The sequence below is a fragment of the Lemur catta genome, chromosome 11, assembly GCF_020740605.2.
Source record: "Lemur catta isolate mLemCat1 chromosome 11, mLemCat1.pri, whole genome shotgun sequence".
NCBI lineage: Eukaryota > Metazoa > Chordata > Mammalia > Primates > Lemuridae > Lemur > Lemur catta.
The window spans coordinates 53,660,985-53,682,722 of NC_059138.1; positions in this window are offsets into that span (position 1 = coordinate 53,660,985).

Here is a 21,738-nt window from a genome sequence, read left to right on the forward strand (position 1 = left end):
AAGTATTCCACGGTAAGCTCACCAGATCATGGTATGAGAAGCCTAATCCCTATCAGTAAATTAGAATGTTAGTCACCTAATTCCTGACTTCAGATGCCTCTCCTTCATTTATGTAATTGTGCAGAAATTTCCTATTCTCACTTCTAGTGCCTTTATAACCACAGGAAGAAGACTTGAGTTTATGTAAAGTTTCTAGGTGTTTGTTTCTAGGTGTTTGTTTACTTAACAGGGCATTAATATCTGAGTTTCATTGATCTTAATTGTATTCTTCCCTTTCTAATTATAAAGAACATTCTTTTTTCTTTAAACCTAATTAATATTACTCCAACACCTCTAGCAGTGACTTATTTTCCTCCTTCTTCCTTCTTGGAACACGCATCTAAAAACCCTTAGAGTTGTCCTGAGGCCTCTTAAATCGCAGGTCATACTACTCTTTAACCTCCTGGTTCAAGGTCACAGTCACTCTTTTGTATTTGACTCTGGTTATGCACTTCTTTTATTCTTTTTTTTTCTTTTTTAATCTTTTGTACTTTTTTTTACAGTCTGCCCAGCAGAATACACCTTGTGTGGGCACACTGGCTTCTATGAATGTCTCCAGCCTCTAGGAGTCCAATGTGCTATCCATTGGGCCATGGAGCCACCTAACACTGGTTTCTTCAGATGCCACTTTCTCCTTCCTTAGAATGACTGCTTGGAACTCCAGAGTTAGAATTCCTTTTGTTTCTCCTTCTTTCCCCCCGCCCCCCCAATTTTCAGCATCTGGAGACAGGACTGTGATATCTTTTCCTGATCATTTTTTTTTCTTTTTTTCTTTCTCAGGCCACCATGAAACAATTCCTGATCATTTTCTGAAATCTCTCTCCCGGGGGAGACAGTATAGGGCATAGTGCTTAGGCAACTCAATTCCAGATTCTAACATGCTAGGTGAACTTGGGCATTTTACTTACCCTCCGTGGGCCTCAGCTTTCCCTTCTGTAAGACTGGACTCATGGGATTAAACAAGATAAAATATGTAAAATACATAGGAAAGTGCCTGCCACATACAATACAGGCATAACTATTTTTATTGCACTTTTCTTTATTGAGCTTCACAAATATTGTGTTTTTTACAAATTGAAGATTTGTGGCAACCCTGTCCGAGAAGTCTATCAGCGCTCACTTTGTGTTTCTGTGTCACATTTTGGTAATTCTCACAATATTTTAAACTTTTTCACTATTATCATTATCTGTTATGGTGGTCTGTGATCAGTGATCTTTGATGTTACTATTGTAATTGTTTTGGAGTGCCACAATGTCCATATAAAATGGAAAATTTAATCAACTGTGTATGTCTGACTGTGCCGCCTACTGGCCATTGCACCATCTCTCTCCCTCTCTCCTAGGGCCTCCCTATAAAACCTGAGACACAACAATATTGAAATTAGGCTAATTAATAATCCTACAATGGCCTCTAAGTGTTCAAGTGAAAGGAAGAATTGCAGGTCTCTCACTTTAAATCAAAAGCTAGAAATAATTAAACTTAGGAACACATGTTGGAAGTCAAGACAGGCTGAAAGCTAGGCCTCTTGACCTAGTTGTAAATGCACAAAAAAAGTTCTTGAAGGAAATTAAAAGTGCTACTCCAGCGAACACACATAGAGGAAGGCAAAACAAGGCTTATTGGTAATATGGAGAAAGTGTGAGTGGTCTGGATAGAAGACCATCCAGCCACAATATTCCCTTAAGCCAAAGCCTAACCTAGTGCAAGGCCCTAATTTGCTTCAATTTTATGAAGGTGCAGAGAAGTGAGGAAGCTGCAGAAGAAAAATTTGAAGTTAACAGAGGTTGGTTAATGAGGTTCATGAAAGGAAGTTATCTCCATAACATAAAAGTCTAAGGCGATACAGCAAGTGCCGATGTAGAAGCTGTAGGAAGTTATCCAGAATATCTAATAAGATAACTGATGAAGGTGGTTATACTAAAGAACAGATTTCCAATGCAGATAAAACAGTCTTATATCAGAAGTAGATGCCATCCAGGACCTTCACAGTCTGTTACTGGACCCAAAAGTGGTCCAGCGGCCTAGGTCTAGTTGCTCACCACACAGAAAGCCAATCACTGAGACAATGAACACCATCAGTGAAGAAAGGGTTCCATTGTGACTGCCATCAGCCAGGAGATACTTTTCAAATCTGTCTCCCCCACTGACTCAGGGCAGGAGCTTTTATAGTGAGTTGTGGAGGGCAGGTCAGTTTGCCTGGGGTTTGAAGTCATGGGGTCTGCAGGTGGTCGGAGTCAAGAATCAGCGGTTGGTGAGGGATGATCAGTCATCCGGAAGTCCCGTGAAGAAGTTTAATAAGCAAGAAGATAACGATGTTCTGCTTGTTAGGCTTGACTGGTCTGAAAGTTTGAGGTATTGGAGAGAGAAGAAAAAATAACTTAGGAAGGGGGTCATTTTGCAAGACCAATTACAGGTAGAGAAGAGAAGCTAATGCCTTGCTTCAAAGGACAGGCTGACTCTCTTGTTGGGGCTCATGCAGCTGGCTACTTACTTGAAGTTGAAGCCAATGCTGATTTACTATCGTGAAATGCAAAAGCTCTTAAGAATTATGCTAGATCTACTCAGCCTGTTCTACAAGTGGAACAATAAAGCCAGGATGACAGCACATCTGTTGCAGCATAGTTTGCTGCATATTTTAAGCCTACTGTTGAGACCTACTGCTCAAAAAAAGATTCCTTTCAAAATATTACTGCTCCTTGACAATGCACCTGGTCATCCAGGAGCTCTGATGGAGATGTACAAGGAGATCAGTGTTGTTTTCACATCTGCTAACACAACATTCTGCAGCCCATCAATGATCAAGGAGTCATTTTGACTTTCAAGTCTTCTTATTTAAGTAACACAGTTTGAAAGGCTATAGTTGCCATACATAGTGATTCCTCTGATAGATCTGGATAAAGTGAATTGAAAACCTTCTGGAAAGGATTCACTATTCTAGATGCCATTAAGAACATTCATGATTAAGGGGAGGAGGTCAAAATATCAGCATTAACAGGAGTTTGGAAGAAGTTGATTCTAACCCACATGGATGACTTTCAGGGGTTCAAGACTTCAGTGGAGGAAGTCACTGCAGATGTGGTGGAAATAGCAAGAGAACTAGAATTAGAAGTGGAGCCTGAAGATGTGGCTGAATTGCTGCAATCTCATGATCAAACTTGAATGGATGAGGAGTTACTCTTTATGGATGAGGAAAGAAAGTGGTTCCTTGAGATGGAATCTACTCCTGGTAAAGCTGCTGTGAACATTGTTGAAATGACAACAAAGGATTTAGAATATTACATAAACTTAGTTGATGAAACAGCGACAAGGTTTCAGAGGATTGGTTCCAATTTTGAAAGAACTACTGTGGGTAAAACGTTATCAAACAGCAGTGCATGCTACAGAGAAATCTTTCATGAAAAGAAGAGTCATTCAATGTGGCAAAATTCATTATTGTCTTATTTTTAGAAATTTTCACAGCTACCCCAACGTTCAGCAACCACCACCCTGACCAGCCATTAGCCATCAACACTGAGGCAAAACCTTCCAAGAGCAAAAAGATTATGACTCGTGAAAGCTCAGATGATCATTAGCATTTTGTAGCAATAAACTATTTTTAAATTAAGATATGTACTTTTTTAGATATAATGTTATTACACACTCAATATACTATAGCATGATATAAATATAACTTTATATGCACTAGGAAACCAAAAAACTTGTGTGACTTTATTGCAATATTTGCTTTATTGCAGTGGTCTGAAACTGCACCTGCAATATCTCCAAGGTATGCCTATATTTATCCAAAGGAAATGAAATCAGTATGTTGAGGAGATATCTGTACTCCCATGTTTATTGCAGCATTATTCACAATAGCCAAGATAGGAAATCAACCTAAGTGTCCACCAATCAAAGAATGAATAAAGGAAATGTGGTAAATATACACAATGGAATATTATTCAGCTGTAAAGAAAAAAGAATAAAATTCTGTCATTTGTGGCCCCATGGTTGAACCTAGAGAACATCATGTTAAGTGAAATAAGCCAGGCACAGAGAGTCAATTACCACATGCTCTCACTCATTTGTGGAATTTGAAAAAGCTGACCTCTTAGAAGTACAGTGTAAATTAGTAGTCACCAGAGGCTGGGGAGGATAGAGGGAATGGAGAGATGGGGAAAGATTGGTCAATAGGTACAAAATTATAGTTAGATAAGGAGGAATATATTCTAGTGTTCTATTGCACAGTAGGCTGACTATAGTTAACAATACTGTATATTTCAAATAACAAAGAGAGGATTTTGAATGTTCTCACCACAAAGAAATGATAAATGTTTGAGGTGATGGATATGCTAAAGACCCTGATTTGATCATTATACAATGTATACAATCATTATACAATGTCTCCCTCATATATATAGGGAAATGTTACACTGTACCCCACATATATGTACAATTACTATATGTCAATTAAAAAGAAAATTACAAGTCATAGAAACAAAGAGATGCAATGTAAAAATTACAAATCTAAGTATGCAACCAAACCCAAATTGAGTTTTACTGAATCCTAAGTATTTACAAAATTGCTGACTAATTCAGCCTTTTGAAAATCTGGACTAGATTCCCTTCTCTATAATTAAGGCCCTAAAAGAAAGGGAAAGTCACATTTACATTTCACCCTATTCTTTGAATCACTATTTACCACCTAAAAGGAAAAAGCAACATAATAACCTACTACCCTGAGCCAAGAAAGCAGAACTCAGATGTTTTCAGATGTTTTAAAATTGTTCTTGCCAAATAATAGTACTACTAAAAGCAATTTTTGATTTCATAAAAAATTTCTACTTTAGTCACATTAATTACTAGTTGGCAGCATTTTCAAGAATACACTTAACTTCAAAATGCACTCCAACAGAAAAACATTTTGCAGATGGTAATTCCAGTCTGTTATGTATTTACGGCGTCTTATTCAACTTGGCAACTATTTTAATATTTGAGTGTCTACTAGTGGTTACAACATGGTACTGCACCGTGAGGCCTCATCTGTTCTAATGTTGCAGAAATTGAGGGCCCTGCACCTGATTTAGTCTGGAATAACCAACCAACTCTTGTGCTCTCCGTCTTCAAAAAACTGAATCACTTGGGAGAAACAGGAACAATAAAATTTACTATATATTATTTTCGAAAATACTGCTTACAAATAGTATTTTCACTTTCTTGAAAAACAAAGTTTCCTTTCAGCAAAGAACAATGACAGGTAAACAGGTGGGCTGGAGCCTGCTGAAAGGACCATGGATTTGGAGTCTAAACACTAGTGTTCTCGTCCTAGTACTGCCACGTACTATATCGTGGTTTACATATCTACAATGAGGCTCTTTCTGGCTTTATAACTCGAAGACAATAGAACAATTTCCTTAGTAATGATTAAACTTCCAAATATATAAATACAGTGATTGTTTTCATTTTACAATATTTTACACTGAAATGATGGCTATCAAAAGTTAACAGAGGTTACCCCTGGTTGAGAGACTAGACTGTTCAGGGATTTTTATTTTCTTCTTTAAAACTTTTGTTTTTTTTTTTCCCTGAATTTTCATAGTAAGTACATATTACTCTTACATTCATAAAATGCCATGTCTCATTTGAAAAAGAAAGGAAGTGAACTGCAGTTCTTTCAACAGTATAAGTTAAACGACATCCATGAAAATTTTCCTCCCCATTCAATCCCAGTAATAAAGTACATAAACTATTAATCATCATTTGGGCTACCATGGAAATATATTGCATTTTTAATGTGGTTGATTGATGTTTCTTTTAATAAGAGCAAATTAAAATGGAAATATTTTATTCATTTGGAAGCAGCTTAATATAATGGAAAGAGAACGGGTTTTTCCATCCTCATATACCTAACTAAGAATCCCAACCCTTCCACTTCCCAGCTGTGGCTCTGGGCAAGTGGCCAACATTTCTGAAGATGAGGTAGAGCTACTGTATGGCTTACTGGCTAACTGCCTCTTGGTGCTACCCTCTCTTCTGTATTCCGCTCCGGGATGCTGAGTCTGGGGCTCTGGAAACTGCCTATCCCAGATTTCCTTGCCTGCTGAACTCCAGTAAAGTTTGGTCGGTGGGAATCACTGGCAGGTGAGGGGCAGGTTTCAGATCCTCTCGGTATCCCCCTAGTTGCAGATAATAGCTCCAGCTCCAGTTTCTCTCAGAACTCCCAGCACCCACAGCACTAAGCTGTTTCAGAACATCAGCCAGCTGTGCTGCATCAATTGGTCCAGGCACTAGGCAGTGTGGGCCCCAGAGGTAGCAGCATCAGCCACACCGCGCATCTTCTGCTGTGTGTTCCCCCTCAAAGATCCAAGCATCATGGGGCCGGGCACTCACCTCAGAGGTTCAAGCACCAGCTTGGGAAATGGGGGAGGGGGTCTCTCCTTTGATCTCCTAGGTTTTAATACTTTAAGTCTGCCCTTCTTTTTCCCCAACCTGGATGTCTACTAGTCTACTCTTATAGCTAAGGACCCCCCTCCCTCATCTATACTGACAGTGGTTTTGTTTGGTTAATAGGAGAATTGATTTCTCCCCCAAATAAAATGTTAATCCTTCCCCAAAACATTAACTTTTGACTTCCCATTTTTTACATCGTCAATGGCGACATCTACTAAGGTGTTGTTGCTGCATTAATATGGTATATGGCCAAGGCCAACCAGATGGACCATTGCAGTAGAAACTCTTTGGGCTTTTGGGACACAATCACCTTTTTAAAATTTAATTTACCATTTGGATCATGTCTTATTTCTCAGCATGAAGTTATCTTCATATTTCCACTGATTTCAGAGGAAAGCCTGACAGGTAAAATTTTAGCAGTTTTAATTAATTAAAACAAATAAGATTGTCAGGTAAGCGGTTATATTTGGATTTCAGCTGCCCATAGGAGATGATTAAATGTTTTTGCAAAAGTACAAAAGCTTGATTTTTTTTTTTCATTTTTGAGACAAAATCTCACTCGGTTGCCCTGGGTAGAGTGCAGTGGCATCACCATAGCTCACTGGAAGCTCAAACTCCTGGGCTCAGGTGATCCTCCTGCCTAAGCCTCCTGAGTAGCTAGGACTACAGGCATGTGCCACAATGTCAAGCTAATTTTTCTATTTTTAATAGAGATGGGATCTTGCTCTTGCTCAAGCTCCTGAGCTCAAGCAATCCTCCTGCCTCGGCCTCCCGGAGTGCTAGGATTACAGGCGTGAGCCATCTCTCCTGGCCACTCAGCATAATTTGACAGGCCAATTCTTTCTCCATTAATAGACATTTCTGGCATGCGGTCTGGGGAAGGGGAGGGGAAACTGTTCTCAGCAGTGGATTGAAGGCAGACCTGCCACAACCTCGCAAAGAAAGAGCTGGAACTCTCCCTTAAGTTCTTGAAGTGCTCAGGTTTCCCTGTTCTGAGGACATAGCCTACTGCCCTCCAAAATGGCCATTGCATCATCTTTGTTTCTGCCTCGCAGGGCTCAGCGTTCCACTAATCTCGTGCTCCCTGTCAGGTGTGCAGAACTTCCTTCAGCATTCAGAAAAGTGCAAATGTGGCTCTGCGGGAATTCCAGGTGACAATGCAATAGTAAAGTAAGAAACTCAGGCCTAAGAACAGGTAAGTGAAATGCAATCCTGTATAGAAACTATTCCAGGTGATAGAATGTGTCCCTGGGTTCTACAAGGAAATTCATCAAACCTCAAGGATAGAAGGACTATATCTTTGTCCCAAAGAGGAAGACATCTAAGCATCTCAGTCAGAGAAGAACAAAATCCCTCATTAGAAGACCATCAGAGAAAGAAAACCCATGTCTACCCCAAACACACCCCTCTCTGTCAATGTGATGACACCTTGGAATATTTGCTCAGAAAGTCTAGCCAAGCCACTCTTAAGCTCACCAAATCTCATTCTCACTTTACTATTGTTGACATTTGCAGGGCCTGGCAAACAGCGGATATTTCAAGTTGCAGAATGTTCTATACTAGAAGCAAGAAAACCATGGACTGATCATATATGAGCAGTCAGCACTTTCCAAAATTCAAAAATCTGTTTTCTTTTATTTGGATTGGTAAAGGGCTACACTTCCTTTTCTCAAAAATTAGAAAATAAAACATGTATCATAAAATTACTGGAATTGCATTCTATTTTTTAATTTAAATATTGCCTCAACTGTAAGATTCTCCCTCTTACCAATTGCCATTTGGATTTGTAACTTGTTTTTATAGAAGTGACCAGTTAGGGTCTACTAGTTAGACCACTTTTTTAGAGTGATCAGTTAGAGACATTATTTTGGGGGGGAAATTAATTTCCCACCACTGTTTTTGACACTCAGCAAATTTAAGTCAACAGTTGCATTATATTACCTGTATCTAGAAAGGGAAAAATAGTCATGAAGTTTTCAAATCAGTTCATTTGTCTTTGTCTTTAAAGATTCAGTGCTAACAAATTTTTATTCCAAGTCAGTTGAGTCTCTCATTTCAGGTACCTAACAGACCCTCACAGATTAGCCCAGCTGTAGCAACTCATGCAGGAACTGTAATGCTCCACATTGCACTTGCTCTCCACTGCAGCATTTTTTTTTTTTTTTTTTTTGAGATACAGTCTCACTCTGTGGCCCCGGTTAGAGTGCTGTGGCATCAGCTTAGCTCACAGCAACCTCAAACTCCTGGGCTCAAGTGATCCTCCTGCCTCAGCCTCCCGAGTAGCTGGGACTACAGGCATGTGCCACCATGCCTGGCTAATTTTTTCTATATATATTTTTAGCTGTCCAGATCATTTATTTCTATTTTTAGTAGAGACAGGTGTCTCACTCTTGCTCAGGCTGGTTTCGAACTCCTGACCTCGAGCGATCCATCCACCTTGGCCTCCCAGAGTGCTGGGATTACAGGCGTGAGCCACCGCGCCTGGCCCTAAAGGGTAGTAAGGAAATACTGTATATGACTCTATATACAGAAACTTGACAGCTTAGGCAAAATGAATAATTCCTTGAAAAACAGAAACTACCACAATTCATCCAGAATGAAATAGGTAATTGAATAGCCCTATAGGTAGTTATTAAGGAATTATTTGAATTTGTAAATTAAAATTTTCCACAAAAAAATATCTCCAGGCCTAGATGGTTTCACTGCATAATTCCAACAAATGTTTGCAGAAAAAATAACACCAAATCTATTCGATCTCTCCCAGAAGAAGAAAGAGGAGAGAACGCTTCCCAGTTCATTTTATGAAGCTGGTATTACCTGATACCAAAATCAGACAAAAACAGTAGAATAGAGAGAACACTGCAGGTCAGTGGAGGAAAGCTACCCGTTTCAACAAATGGTTGCTGAAGTAATTAAAGATCCATGAGCCCTGACCCAAGTCTCACATTTCATTCAAAAAATAACTCAGAATGGATCACAGACTTTAATGTAAAATGTAAAAACTATAAAACTTTTAGAAAAACACAAAGGCAAACATCTTCAAGAGCTAGGGCTAGTAAAGAGTGTTTATATTTTATACCAACCACGCAGTCCATAAAAGAAAAGAAAACCTGGTACACTGTACTTCATCAAATTTAAAACTTTACTCTGCAGTAGACTTTGTTACAAGGATGAAAAACACAAGCTTCAGGCTGAAAGAAAATATTTGCAAACCACATATCCAGCAAAAGACTAGTATCTGGAATGTATAAAGAATTCTCAAAACTCAGCAGTAAAAGAAATCCAATTAAGAATTGGGCAAAAGACATGAAATGTTTCACCAAAAAGGATATACAGATGGCAAGTAAGCACATGAAAAGATGTTCACATCATTAGCCATTAGGGAAATTAAAACCACGGTGAAATATCATTACACACCTATTAGAATGGCTAAAATAAAAGATAGTGACAACACCAAATGCTGGAAAGCATGAAGAGAAACTGAATGACTCATTGCTGGTGGGAATGTAAAATGGTACAGTCCATCTGGAAAACTGTTTTGCAGCTTCTAAAAAACTAAAAATGCAATTTCCCTATGACCCAGTAATTTCATTGCATTTATTTCAGAAAAATAAGAACTTATGTTCACATAAAACCTGTACATGAACATTTATAGCAGCTATATTCATAATAACCAAAAATTGAAAATAATCCAGCTGTCCTTCAACAGGTGAATGATTAAAAAAAAATCGTGGTATATCCATACCAAGGAAAACTACTCAGTTACGTGCAACAGCCTGAATCAATCTCCAGATAATTATGATGAGTGAAAAAGTCAATTCCAAATGTTAAAATCTGTATAATTTCATTTATATAGCATTCTTGAAATGACGAAATTATAGTCATGAGAACAGATTAGTGGTTGCCAGGAGTTAAGGAGGGGCTGGGGGTGAGAGGGAAGTAAGTGTGGCTATAAAAGGGCAAAATGAGGGATCCTTGTGGTGATGAAAAAGTCCTGTATCTCGGCTGTATCAATGTCAATATCATGGCTGTGATATTGTACTATAGTTTTGCAAGATGTTACTATGGGGGAAACTGGGTGGAGGTTCTGGAGGGTCTCTTTGTATGATTTCTTACAACTTCATTCCAGTCTACAGGTATCTCAAAATAGAAACTTGAATTAAAAAAATAAAAACTAAAATGTGCTATGCCTCTGCCTGAAGGGACTGGGGAAATTATTCAGGGGCCCAGAAAATAAGAAAGCAAAAGCCCACTCAATCCTGGCTAAGGAAGCAGGAGCAAAAAAGAAATTAGGAAGCAAGACAAGATTTCCTTTCTATGACTTGGTAGAACAGTTAGTTAAGCCTGATGTGGAAGGTTAGGTAGTTGGGTCATAGCCAGTTACCATTTGCTACATACTCGTATTAATCAGGGTTCTTCAGAAAAACAAAACCAATAGGATGTGCACATATGCAGAGAGATTCATTTTGAGGGATTGTCTCACACCATCATGGGGACTGGCAAGTTCAAAGTCTGTAGGGCAGGTCAGTAGGCCGGAGACCCAGGCAGAAGTTGATGTTGTAGCTCAAATCCAAAGGCCGTCTGAAAGCAGAATTCTGTCTTCCTCAGGTGACCTAGTATTTTTCCCTTAAGGCCTTCAACTGATTGGATAAGACCCACCCACATTTTAGAGGATAATTTGCTTTACTTAAAGTGCACTGATTTTAATGTTAGTCTCAGCTTAAAAAATACCTTCACAGAGACATCTAGACTGATGTTTGACCAAATATCTGGGTACCATGGCCTAGCTAAGTTGACTCATGAAATGAGCCATCACACTCATCCTTTGTGTTAGCGTCCATAAAATACAGAACAGCCTTGGTTCCATGGGCTTCAGGAAATGATGCTTAGCTTCACACCAAGAGTTGTTCTCTTGAGTCTTCCCATGACCGTATTTTCTTCCTTATTTATTCATTCAACAAATATTTATATATTTACTTGGGAGTCCTATGTAACGGGGTTACAAAACAGAAATAGTATCTCTCCTTAGGAAGCACTCTTATGTTGTACCCTGCACCGTGTTAGCTCCAGGTGTAGCATTTCATAACCCTGATGGGTTCCTCTTCTGCTGCTTCTCAGTTCAGCTATGTCCCTTCTCTCTCTTCTTCCCTCTTGACCCCACCCTCACTTAAGGAAATGGTAACCAATTCTGCATCTTTAGCTATGATAATCAGAGTTGGGAGCCGACTCTGTTTGAAGGAACTTGGGAAAACTTCACTGATCCAAAATATTTCCCCAATGACCCTATTAAAAGGTATGATGATCTCATATAAATTCATTTAACTAGAGACAGACTTTCCTAGGATTTGTAGTCCTGGTGAAAACAGGCCAGAAGTTGACCCTGAAGCCCAGAGTGAGTGTTTTGAACTAACTCTATGTGGCCTTTGGTTAACCTGCATTTCCTGTTCTGAGGAGTAAAAGAGGGGAAAGGGGAAGTCCAGAGCCTGGTCTAACCTCCTCTCTTCCTGGGAAAGGTCCTGCCCTTCCTGGACACAAGGAACCAGATTTCACCTCATCCTTGCCATCATCCATAATAAATATTTGATTGTCTTTTTGCAGAAGACACTGCATTGGTGAATTTTAACAGACACCATGGGAATTACAATCTATTTATAGATAAAAGCAACTACCTGTGACAAAACACTAGCAGTCAGCACATCACATTTATTTTGCAAAGTTTTAAAAGTTTTGCTGAACTTCACTCATATTTATTTGAGTGATTTAAAACACTGATGATGTGGTATGTTTATTTATTTTTTGTGTGTGTATTTCAAGCAAGTCAATTTTACAAAACTAGGAAATAAGCCATAACTCATCTGGTCAAAGAAGATAGTTGTAACTATCAGACAAGGCATCCTGTAATTACATGCCTGCCCTTAATCCTAACAGAAAAATAATAACTCCTTGGAAAGTTGACTGGCTCTTTTCTAAACTCTCTGAAGTTCTCTCAGGCCATCTGTTGGGTTAACTCCATTTAATTTCTCTTCTACAAATATTTCAGATGTAATCTCACATGCCACAATTTGTTTTTCATATGGGTCACCTGGGCATGATGGTTTGACTCATGAATTTCTCTGATTCTCTGCTAATTTCCCTCTCTCTCCTCCCCTCCAAGCCCTAAGAAATAGGTCTTGGTTCTTCTCTTTTAACTCATAAGAAATTTTAAAAGTCCATGATTTAAGCCAGAAAGAAAGGCTAGTCTGTCTGATTGAATAGCATTGTCCAGAAAGGTCTGATATTTTTTCTCCAAAAAAAAAAAAAAAAGAAAAAGAAAAAGAAAAAGAAAATCCTCCAAATTTTTTAATCATTAGAATGCCTTTCTCTGTAGCTTAAAATCACAGAATTGTTTACATTTTCTCATGCATTTATATTTTTAACACTTCAGACATTTAAAAAATTTGAGCTTAGAATGGAATTGCCTCAAATACTTTTGTAAATTAAACAAAATATGAAATAGATACACACTAAAATGTCATGATGGATTTGTTCATCTTTGCTTTTGGTTGAAAAGATGGAACAAGAAATCTGAAGCACAGCATGGTTTTGGAACATAGCTTGCCTAGTACGACTTGTCGGGAGTGTAGCCAAGGCATACAAGACCCTTGCATAAACTAGGAAAATGTGTCCTATCCAAGTGGAAAAATTACAGACAGATTCCCTTTCCTCTTCATGGCCTCTGGAACCTGGAAGCAACTTGTAGGGTTGGTCCTGGAGGAAAGGAAGAGCTTCCATTTTTGAGGGTTGAATGGGTGACAGGATGAAGCAAATCTTTCATTACTTCTTGTGAAGAGATTCACAAATGATAGATTTTTAAAGAGTATCTGGTCTCAGGTACACTTTGAAGTTGCTCACCCAGAATTACCTATCAGGAAGTCAAATGCATCCTTAACGTGTGCTTGTTAGTTCCTTTATCCAGTTTTAATTGCTCAGTCTTGTTCTTTCCACAATCCCACTGCACTTCTGTTCTGAAACAGTTAATGAAGCTGCTTCTACTACACTTTATTGTTACCTCCATGGTGTTGCTTCTTCCCGTGGCACTCTTATCCCTCAGTGTCTGCTCAGTTTGGCCAGTCTTTCCAAGCAGGAATTAATTGGCTTTTTGCTGTATCTTTCCCTGTGTATTAGGTTTTCAAGGTCTTTGGTCATGTCAGCTACTTATCTCTGAACTCCTTCCATTCTCCCTACACTTTTCAGGTAATGAGATGGCCAGGACTGAATATATTGCTCACCAAAGTAGGACAGAAGGGACATACTGCCTCCCAAGATTATGATGGAATTCCTTGGGTTATGCTTTTTAGTAATTTTTAAATCCCTCTCCCATTTAAGATTTGAATATAATTTTATGTCAATTAATAACTTCAGTTGCATTTCTGCTCCCTATTTATCATTCTAGTTCAAAAGTTATCCGTGAAAGTATTTCTCTGGATGGATTAGCTTTGGTTTTTAGAGAGTATCATATTTGTATCATTTCAATATTGTTAATGTTTCAATTTTCAATTTTAAAATTGTATTTTTTCAATCTGAACGTGACAAAAGTTTTGTATAAATGAAAATTAAAAAATAAAATCTTTCAAGATACCTTATTAGAAATCCTCTTGTTTAGAGAGTGCCAAACTAAATCTATTTACGTAACAAATTCTTACAGATTGCTTTTTAAAAACAGGATTAAAAGGCATTATAATTAACCTCTTGCTTTGACACAGCATCAAAATAACAGAGTGCTTTGCAAATTACATAGTTTTCAATTTCTCTGTCAGGGGATAAATGCTCTCAAGTGTATCATATCTAGAAGTGATTATTCCTGACAATTTGAATTATAGAAATACATATAATTTTTAGGGAATGTGAAGTAAGCAATAAAAATAACTTTTCAAAGAATATTATGAATTCAAAAGTTATATATATTTTTTCTAATTTATCTTTTTACTGATACATATTATTTGTGCATATTTATGGGGTACATGTGGTATTTTGATACATAATGTTTATGGAGTACATGTAAAAGCAAGTTAGCTGGCTGAGCCTTAGTTTTGATTCATAAAATGAGCATATTACCTTCCTTAATATGGTGTTTCAGGGTAAAATACAGTGATGTATGTAGAGTACTAAGCATAGCATGTGACCAGAGTGAAATCTCACTTATTAGTATTGAAGAAACTCTCCTGATTTGTCAGATAAATCCAAGTTCTTTCTTTGTAAAACATGCTAGTCGATGCCCGTGGCATGCTGAATGTTCTTGACTAGAAGCTGCTTCAAGAAGGCATGATCAAGGATCAACAGCATTGGTATCACTTAGATGATCGTCTGGTGATAGAAACCCAACCCCAGACCTGCTGAATATGAATCTATATTTTAACAATCCCCAGATGATTCATAAGCACATTAAAGCTTAAGAACCACTATGACATGTACACCTGCTTAACGCGTGTTAAGCAAACCATTTGATACCAGTTGCTCTTGATGTTGTAATTATATAATTTAGTTCACTATCACATGAAGCTAAATAGGAGTGTGAAAAGAGTTGTTGTTTCTAAGGAAACTAAGTTAAATGCTTTAGCACAACAATAACCATGAGTGAGTTATAGAAATTGTGGTTGAATTAAGGATGCATAAAAATACTAAATATCTTTAAGGATTTGGCTTTCTATGTTCTTCTCTTGTTTGTTTTAGCTTCTAGACTTCACTTTAAAGAACCTTAATACCACTTGGTTATGGGCTAGAGCCATCCTGAGAAGAGTGTGTGTTCAGCTCAAAAATTGAAGAGGATCTGAGGGAATTAACAGCTGTCAGTTGTCAGCTAACCATACACCTGGGCAGCCATTATTTTCTTAAATGGGGAACCAAATATCACTCTTCATGTCTGCCATAATCTCATTCTATTTTCTTTTAAATCTGTAAATCTATGGACACATGCATCATATAAATAAATAAGCCTAGGAGACCAATCTATCAAATACTTTGTTGGATGAAGACTACTGCAAATGAGAAGACTTTGAACATCCTGAGAGCAAAAATAATTTATAAATTTTAATGATGGTGTCTGGAACTTGGCAAACAATCAATCATGCTTTCTGCACACCAGTCTCTATAAATACAGTCATCAACAGCTGTCCCCAGAGCTGTGAATTGATTTTTAACTGATTTTCAAATTATTGTGAATTTGGTAACTAATCAAAATTCTGAACACATATGGGCTCATTCAGGATACACGATGCATATCTAAGTCTCCAGGGAAGTATCTGAATGGGCTTAGTAATGTGTCTTTCATCTCCTCTATTAAGTTTTACAAACTAGGAATAGCCAGTGAAGAAATATGTTTATCTGAAACATGTAGAAATCTCAAGCTTTGTCAGGAAAGCTAATGTGGTAGGAATGGGATTTGAATTGTGAAGGTCTGTGTTTGAGTTTGGCTTCTGTAATTTAGTTTCTGATGATGTCATTAGGAAACTGGCAATGACAGTACCTATCTGCTAGAAACATGGGAAGGAAAAAGGAAGTTGACTTGTTGACTCCCTACAATGAGACAGGGTCTCAGTCTGTTTCTGTGTATAAATGAACATCTCAGGCTGGGAAATTCATAAAGAAAAGAGGTTTATTTGGCTTATGGTTCTTCACGCAGAAACATGACACCAATTTCTGATTCTGGCAAGGGCCTCAGGCTACTTCCATTCATGGCAGAAGGGAAAGGGGAGTTGGTATGTAGAGACCACATAGTGAGAGAGAAACCAAGAGAGAGAGGGGACAGAGCTGCCAGGCTCTTTGCAACAACCAGGTCTCAGGGGAACTCTCCCGGGAACTAATGGAGCAAGAACTCACTGATTACCATGAAGACGGCACCAAGCCGTTCATGAGGGATCTGCCCCCAGGACCTGAACACCTCCCCCCAGGCCACCTCCAACATTGGGGATCAAATTTTAACATGAGACTCGGTGGGGCCAAACAAACCATATCCAAACCACAGCAGTCAATAATGTTATTATATTTACATATTACCTACTTTAATTCTCAAAATGCTACAAAATTAGACATTATCTTCATTTAATAGATGAGGGATAAGATATACAGTTACTAAGTGGCAAAGATAAATTCAAACCAAATTATATCCAATATTAGAAGCTGTGTTGTTATACCAACCTGCCTACAAATAAAAAATTTATGAAATTCATATGCGTATATGTTAGTATTATAATACAAATAGAATGTCAAAATAGTACTCTTTGTGTTCTAGTTTAACTGAGCCTATAATTGCTAAGAACAATAATATGTTAGGTGTCCAATATCCCTACAGAACACCCTAAGCAAGGTGTCAGCCCGTGCTGGAGGTCCCAATATATTGTTATATAAACACATTTTCCCAATGCACTTTGTGGGTATAAAAGAGTTTAGGTAAAGAAAGAATTTCTATGGAGCATTGTAAATATTTAAGGACCCCCAACTTCCCCCATTCCTCTGCCAATGGCAGAAGAAGGGTGGTTGCTTCCCCCTCCTTGTAAACCAAAGTAGAAGTGCTAAACGGTAGATCATTCAGAGACTGGAACTTGATATGCTTAAAGCAGTTTAAGAAAAGACTGATGTCTGATATTCACCAAGGAGCCTATAAATGAGAAACTGGTTGACGCTGTCCCTGCTTGATGGCAGACAGAAAAGGGTCCTGGACTTCCACTCACTGGGGCAAAGGTGAATTTTCTTCAGGGATTAAATGCAGATTTAGCGAAGGGGAGCCAACCGGGAGTGAAGAGGTGGCTATACCAGAGGGGGTGAACAGCAGAGTCCCAGGCTGAGAGAAAGTCGGCTAGTAAGAGAGTCGCATCTTCTACCACCCCTCACTCCCCATAGAGGGAGACTCTCTCAGAGAGGGTCACAGGATAGAAACCCCTGGAAGGACCCCCAAGCAGCCTGCACTAGAAACAGCCAGAAACTGTAGGTCCTGCACATACAGAGGGAATAAAGACAGATCACAGATGTACCTGCCATGTAAGACTACTTTTTTCTCTCCTAATCCTGCTTTCCTTAAGTCCGACCCTGGTCATCATTGCCTTGTTTCACCATGATTGAAATCTTAGAGGAAAAGGTTTCAATTTTTCACTGTTGAGTATGATGTTAGTTGTGGGCTTTTCATATCTAGCCTTTGTATTATTTTGAGATCATTTCCTTTTATTCCTAATACGTTGAGAATTTTTATCTTGAAAGGGTATTGAATGTGGTCAAATGTTTTTTCTCCATCTATTGAGATGGTCATGTGATTTTTCTATTAATGTGGTGCATGCAACACGTTAATTGATTTTTGTATGCTGAACCATCCTTGTACCCCAGGGATAAATTTCACTTGGTCATTGTATAGAATCCTTTTAATGTGCTATTGAATTCAGTTTGCTAGTGTTTTGTTGAGGAATTTTACATTAATACTTATCAGGGATATTTGCCTGTAGGTTTTGTTTTTCCTTGTGGTATTTTTCTCTGGGGTTTGTATGAGGGTGAAATGACTTCATAAATGGAGTTTGGAAGTGTTCCCCTCTGTTCAATTTTCTGGAAGAATTTGAGAAGGACTGCTGCTAATTCTTCTTTAAATGTTTGGTAGAATTCACCAGTGAAGCCATCTGGTCCATGAATTTTCTTTGTTGAAAGGTTTTTGATTATTGATTCAATCTCCTCACTAGTTATAGATCTGTTCAGATTTTCTGTTTCTTTATGATTCAGTTTCTATAAGTTGTACGTCTCTAGGAATTTATCCACTTCTAGGCTATCTGGTTTGTTGGTGTGTAAGTGTTCATGGTAACCTTTTACAATCCTTTTTATTTCTGTGACATCAGTTGTAATGTCTCCTCTTTCATTAATGATTTTATTTGAATCTTCTCTCTTTTTTCCCTGGTTAGTCTAGCTGAGGGTTTGCCATTTTTATTTATCTTTTTCAAAAAACCAACTCTTAGTTTCATTGATTTTTCTATTGTTTCTCTATTGTCTCTTTTGTTTATTTCTGCTCTGATCTTTATTACTGTCTTCCTCCTGCTAAATTTGGGCTTAGTTTGTTCTTCCTTTTCTAGTTCCTTTATGTGTAAAGTTAGACTGTTAATTAAACATCTTTTTAAATTTTTTAATATGGGCATTTGGTGCTATAAACTTCTCTATTAGTACTGCTTTTACTGTATCTCGTAAGTTTTAGTATGTTGTGTTTTCATTTTTGTTTGTCTCAAGATATATTCTAATTTCCCTTTTGATTTCTTCTTTGATCCAGTGCTATTCAAGATTGTATTAATTTCCACATGTTTGTGAATTTTCCAGTTTTCTTTCTGCTATTAATTTTGAGTTTCATTCCATTGTGGTCAGAAAAGATACTTGGTATGATTTCAGTCTTCTTAATTTTGTTAAGACTTGTTTTGTGACCTAATAAGTGTTCTATTCTGGAGAATGTCCTGTGTGCACTTGAAAAGAATTTGTATTTTGCTCCTGTTGTGTGTAATATTCTACATATGTCCTTTATGTCTGTGGTCCTCAATCCCACCGGTCAGCGGCCTGTTAGGGAAAGGGCCGCAGAGTTCTGCCACCCGCTCTCCTCCATGGAAAATTGTCATCCATGAAACTGGTCCCTCGTGCCAGAAAGGTTGGGGGACGACTGCTCTATGTTCATGGGTCTTTACTGTTGTTCAAGTCCTCTATTTCCTTGTTGATCTTCTGCCTGAATGTTTTAGCCTTTATTGAAAGTAGGGCATTGAAATATCCTACTATTATTATGTTGCTATCTATTTCTCTCTTCAGGTCTGCCAATGTTTGCTTTATATACGAAAGTATCTGGCCATTGTTAATAAAATGAGAACGGTTTGCATGACATTGATGTAACCTGGCAGCCAAGGAGAGTGGACTGGGATGCACATGCATGAACAATGATGTATCAGTCAGTGGGGTGCTAGGCCAGTGGTCCCCACCCTTTTTAGCACTGGGGACAGGTTTCATGGAAGACAATTTTTCCACTGAAGGGAGTGAGAGGGTGGGGGGCGGTGGAGCTCTGAGGCCAGGTCCTTACAGGCCACAGCCTGGAAACGGTCCACAGCCCTGGGCTTGGGGACCGCATCGCTAGACAACATTGAGTAAGCATGTGTACTGTGTGTCCATCACATTCAAAATGACTGAGCGAGTAGAGCAATGAATCTACATCAAATTTTGTGTTAAGCTTAAACATTCCTTCACAGAAACTATTCGGATGGATCAGAAGGCTTTCGGAGATGATACAATGAGTCCAGTACAAATGAAAGTGTGGCACACATGCTTCAAAGATGGTTGAGAATCTGTTGAAAGTCATTCACATTCTGGAAGCCTGCAGCAAGCAGAACACCTGAGAATGCTGAACGTGTATGGGTTAGGTTAAGAGACACTGGGAGAATTGTGTGAGGTCCCAAGGAGCTTACTTTGAAGGGGACTGAGACGTCATTGTCCTATGTACAATGTTTCTTGTATCATCTTCAGTAAATGTTTCTATTTATTTTTCATATTACATGGCTGCACACTTTCCAGACAGACCTTGCAGTTGTCTTTATAACTACTATATATTCCTGGTGAATTGATCTTTTTATCATTATAAAATGTCCTTTTTTTCCATCTTGTGACAGTTTTGACACTTAAATTCTATTTTGTGTGATATAAGTATGGCCACCTCTGCTCTCTTTTTGTTACAATTTGCATGGAGTATCCTTTTCTATCTCTTCACCTCCAGCCTATGTGTGTGTCTTTAAATCTAGAGTGAGTCTCTTGTAGACAGCCTACAGCAGCATAAAACAAGTTGAATGTCACTTTGTGTCCACTTAATTATTTTATGTCTTTTGATCGGAGAGTTTAATCATTTTATATTTAAAGTAATTACCGATAGGGAAGAACTTATTATTGCCATGTTGTTAATTATTTTCTGTCTGTCTAATAGTTTCCCTCTCCCTTTTCCTCCCCTGCTGTCTTCCTTTGTGTTTTGTTAATTTTTTTTAGTGACATGTTTCGATTTCTTCTTCACTTTTTTCTGTTTTTAAAATATATTTTCTTCATAGTTACCATGGGGCTTACATAAACATTTTATAGTTTATAACAATGTATTTTAAGTTGATAACTTCAATCACATACAAAAACTCTACTCTTTTATTTCTCTCCATTACACATTATGTAATTTATTTATTTATTTATTATTTTTTCATTTCAGCATATTGTGGGGGTACAAATGTTTAGGTTACGTATGTTGCCCCCCCCATCAGAGCTTCAAATGTGTCCATCTCCTAGACGGTGCACATCACACTCATGTATGTATACACCCATCCCGTCCCCCCTCCCATCTGCTCGACACCCGATTAATGTTATTCCTATATGTGCTCTTAGGTGTTGATCAATGAAACCAATTTGATGGGGAGTACATGTGGTGCTTATTTTTCTATTCTTGGGATACTTCACTTAGTAGATATCACCATTGTTTCTTATAGATGAGTAGTACTCCACGGTATATGTATACCACTTTTTATTAATCCACTCATGTACTGATGGGCACTTGGGTTGTTTCCACATCTTTGCAATTGTGAGTTGCACATTATGTTATTGATGTCACAAATTACATTTTTGTAAATTGTATTCATGAACATATTTTTATACTTAGTATAAGTATACTTTTGTCATTTAATTTCTATGGCAGAATTAAAAGTGTTTTATGTACTTCTCTTACCATATTCTATATTTGTCTATGTATTTATCTTTGCCAGCAAGCTTTATACTTTCATATGCTTTTGTGTTGTTACCTACTATTCTTTCATTTCAACTGGAAGGACTTTCTTTAGCATTTCTTCTAAGGCAGGTTCAGTGGTGATGAACTCCTTCAGCTTCCTTTCATCTGGAAAAATCTCTTTATTTCTCCTTCAATTTTGAAGGATGATTCTGCTGATGGAGTATTCTTGATTGGCAGGTGTTTTTCTTTCAGCACTTTGAACATATCATTCCACTCCCTCCTGGTCTGGCAAGGTTTCTGCTGAGAAATCTTCTGATAGTCTTATTTTAAGTCCCTTGTATGTGACAAGTTGCTTTCTTCTTGCTGCCTTGAAATTTTCTTTTTGTTTTTGACTTTTGACAATTTGATTATAATTTGTCTCAGTGTGGACTTCTTTGGCTTCATTCTACTTGTAGTCTTTTGGGCTTCTTGAATCTGGATGTCTATTTCCTTCCTCATATTTGAGATTTTTGGGGCCATTTTATCTTCAGATATACTTTCTGCACCT